The 4,375-nt window shown below is 37.5% G+C and overlaps 1 protein-coding gene across 3 annotated transcripts in view; it reads right to left on the reverse strand.

Moving 5' to 3' along the window:
- Positions 1-4,375, reverse strand: part of LOC117101847 (lactadherin-like) — an 18,808-nt gene that overhangs the window by 11,174 nt on the left and 3,259 nt on the right. The gene's annotated exons all lie outside the window — the stretch shown is intronic.

Below are 4,375 nucleotides of genomic sequence, written 5' to 3' on the forward strand. Positions count from 1 at the left end.
GGGTAGGAAGTTAGCAGTTATTATAGATGATTAATGCTATATAATGTGAAATACCATTATGTTGGTTTTGGGGTTGCTGCAATCGATCCAACAAAGAAACAAAAATGTATTAATTTCCTTAAATTCCAAAATAGGGGAAGGATTTGGGATTTTATTTTAACTTTGCATGGCAATCGAAAAATCTCGCTATCCACGTAGTAAATTAAGGCATGTAGGCCTACCGCCCGCCCCACTTTGCGGTAAATATATCCACCTACTACTACTAGGCCTAGTCAGGCCTAAATTTCGGTACTTCATAAAAATAAAAATTGAATCCTCCAATAAAAGCGAAAACTTGTCCAAGGAGTCCTGTGTTATGCAAACATGCCCAATTGTGCTTTACAAATCAATTAATTGTGCAACTAAAGATTTTAAAGATAAAAATATATTTTAAAGATTTTCTCACTATAATTCACTGTTACTAGGCAATTTGCAGTAATGCCAACTGGTGGTATACCGTCGGTATATGCTATTTCATACAGTTTCCTTCCGTTCATGACGAAGTAAGAGCATCAATACAAAGCTATGTGAATTAATTTTATTTCTGAACGGGACCGGTAGCGGCAGGATTTGGCTGATGGGGATATGATGTCTCCGATGGGGTGGGCAACGAGAGCGTAAGTGGGCGTTGCAGGGTGTCGCTCAAAGTTTCTGGAATTGTTTCAGGGTTGAAACCCCGGAAATTACGAAAATTTCATAGGCTTATAATTTAATCGGTTTTAGTGTCTTCTAATATATCATAAAAAAATTTTCTTCCCCCCCCCCCCGGTGAATTGTTTTTCTTCTCGACCGGGGATACCGATCGTTTCGGTAGAAAAGTCAGTTTGTTTGTAAATAATTTTCAACCACAACAGCCATTGAACAACAAACAGCGGTTGCTGATTAATTTCAGTCAGAAATCCAAGTTAGTGATGAAGAAGATATAGAAACCATACAAGTATAGGATCAATGGCGGTCCAGAAATTTCATGTAATATATATAGGCCTATACATGTATATTAAAGTAATAATAGCATTGTTGTAATAATACTTTCGACCATAAGTCATCGTTAGGTATATATAATAGGCCTATATACTGCAAAGAGTTGAAAGGTCAATAAAACAGTTTCTGGTTGATATTGAGAAATTATTCTGTTAGAGTATAAATGTGCATATTGTAAACATTTTGTTAAAAAGAGCAATTCTATACGACCAGTGGTTGCCAAGATGTTACAATCACGCAAAGTTGAGGTCAAAGGTCAAAAACGCAATTTCCGGTCATTTCTAGAGAAAATTGTCCATTATAGTAAATATAAATATGCATATTTTTAACATTTTACTGCAAAAAGCAACTCTGTACGACCAGTGGTTTTCAAGATATAGCTCCCTATATTTCCACCCTTAATTTGCATATTTATGCTAATAAAGTCGGCAAAATGGCACTTCCGGTCCTCTTTGACGAAAATGTTCCATTAGGGTAAAAAGAAACATGCATGTTCTGAACAACTTTAAGAAAAAAACAACTTTCTACGACATGTGGTTACCAAGATATAAGTACCCTACATTTTCAGACCTAATTTGCATATTTCAGCTAATTTGCATATGAAGATGAGCGTAAAGAAAATTGGCGACTCAATTTATTCGATTCAGCATACTTCAAAGTATATAATTTTTAAAAAAAATGATCACGAGATTCCCACGGGATGGCATAAGCCACCGGACTATAATGTCAAACGAAAATAAACGTAAGTCGATTGAGAACTGCAGCATGTCGATTGAGAACAACAGCATGTCGATTGTGAATAAAATAATGTAAAATGAGAATTACATGATGTAAAATGAGAATAACGTAATGTCGACTGAGAACAAGCATATAGATTGAGAACAACAGCATGTCGATTGAGAACAACAGCATGTCGATTGAGAACTGCAGCATGTTGATTGAGAACTGCAGCATGTCGATTGAGAACTGCAGCATGTCAATTGAGAACAACAGCAAGTCAATTGAGAACAACGTAACGTCGATTGACAACCGCAGCATGTCGATTGAGAACCGCAGCGTGTCGATTGAGAACAACGTAACGTCGATTGAGAACCGCAGAATGTCGATTGAGAACCGCAGCGTGTCGAGTGAGAACTGCAGCATGTCATTTGAGAATAACGTAACGTCGATTGAGAACAACAGCATGTCGATTGAGAATAACATAATGTAAAATGAGAATTACATGATGTAAAATGAGAATAACGTAATGTCGATTGGGAACAACATAATGCTGATTGAGAACAACAGCATGTCGATTGAGATTAACAGCATGATGAAACATCAATACAGAAGGCAGTAACGGCGTTCCATAGTTCACAGGATTGATACCGCGGTGTTACGGTACGTCAGAGCGGTCAAGGGTTGCCTCATTCATTCTGTCTTCCCATTGCTCCAAACTGTATCACCTTATTCTTGTTATTACTCCCTAGCTTAGTGTTTACCAGTAGTTACTGTACTTTCTATTGATAGGCATGGTTGAACCATCGAAACATGTGGTTTAAACTCTTTATATTTATTAAATGAATTGCTGCATTTGTACTATTGAAAAATTATTTAATAAATAATAAAAATAAAGATAACGATTGAGGGAGGCGATTACATTTTTTATGCAGGAGCAATCCCACAATTCATCCTCTTTGCTTCTTACAGCATCACGATGACGCATCACATGAGGTGCTCTTAATAATTTCCAAAAATCACGTAATTCATTGAGCGTGAAGCTAGTATTACATTCCCTCCCTCCCTTGTTTCTAAAGCGGTACGAGGTTAACTTTAAATGGTCCACTTTTAGTGGCATCCCATAAGTTATGTCATTATTTTTATATAATCTATGAATGGCGTATATTTGCGCCTAGAGTGTTTTGTTCAGATCAATCGAGTTTTCTAATAATTAATACCCAAAACTATGTCATGTGGTCTTGTGTTTTATTTGGGCATTGTGACCGTAAGCAAAAATAAATTTTCCGACACCAGCGGAAAAACTCTTTGTGTCAAGGGGCGTAGGCACACCCCAATTGGTGCACTCGGTCGGCGTAATAATTTCACCCTAATTCATTTCCTCGTGTCGTGGAATCATAACCGGGCCCCTTTTCTCGTTGCGGATTGTAATTACCTCGCTCCGTGCACCGGTAACTCCTTGGAAATTCTTTTTCCCGCCTGCCACCCCTTCCTTCTCCAATACACTAGTGCGCTACGGCACCCTGCCGCTTGGCTTATTGGCCACTTTTTAAGAATTTTTACTATGGAAATTAATTTAGGGACCGATCGTGTGCGACGGTCCATTTGCCTTTTGTCGTAATAAATCATGTGTTACTTTATTGTATACAGTGTATTGAGGGTGACGGTCAAGAGTGGCTGGGGCCTCACAATTAATTCTTAGCCCAGTAGACACAAATATATACCTTTTGCTCTTGTATGCTTATATTAAAGCAACGTATTCATTTAAATTCATCATACACTTACTAAGGTTATTCTTATAACTTTTAATAATAAATAATACAGTATGATTTTTATAATAAACAATTTTAATAATAAAAAATTACAGTATGATGGCTACCAGAAGGAGCTGCTTTTTTATTGCTCTCTACTTTTACTTGTTTGTTTGCAATTTAACACACAAACTTACTTTCAATAGCTGCATCTATCAACCTAAACCGAATGTTAGTGTTGTGCACTGTACAGGAAGTCGTAATATTGTGTTGTTTGAAGAATATTTACCTCAATATATCAGCTATTTTCTAGGCCCAACAGTGGATTATTACACGTTCCACACAATACCTACCAACGATGACCAGCCGTGTGGATATTGGTCAAGCGTCATTAATTTGCTTGCTTTCAACAGAAATTCCAAGCAGGTGCGGAGGGATATTTGGTCAATCAAGTACATTGGAGGGAGGGTTCCACACTACACAGCCAGCCAACTCTTGCTAAATGCGGAGACATTGAAGTCAACCCTGGGCCAATGGCCGATTCAAACAGACACGAATCTAACTCTATTAGATCATCCACACAAGGTAACCCAAATAACACACCCAAGTTCTACTATCAGAATATCAGAAGCATAAAAAATAAATTGGACGTATATAACTCCGAATTACAAGGTCATCTTTTAAGTAGTTCATTTGATTTTGTTTGTTTCTCTGAAACTAAAGGCTAAATGCGTATGTGTGGCCGATGCAGAACTGCACTGTCCTGGATTTACTATTTATAGGAAGGACAGAAATGATGGAAGAAGGGGTGGTGGTGTCATGTTGTTGGCATCTAATACTTTTAAATCAAGAAGAATGGTTCAGCTTGAACACCCTGACGTTGAACT

This window comes from Anneissia japonica, unplaced genomic scaffold, assembly GCF_011630105.1.
Source record: "Anneissia japonica isolate Jap-2015-1 unplaced genomic scaffold, ASM1163010v1 scaffold4988_len2956909_cov206, whole genome shotgun sequence".
Lineage (NCBI taxonomy): Eukaryota > Metazoa > Echinodermata > Crinoidea > Comatulida > Comatulidae > Anneissia > Anneissia japonica.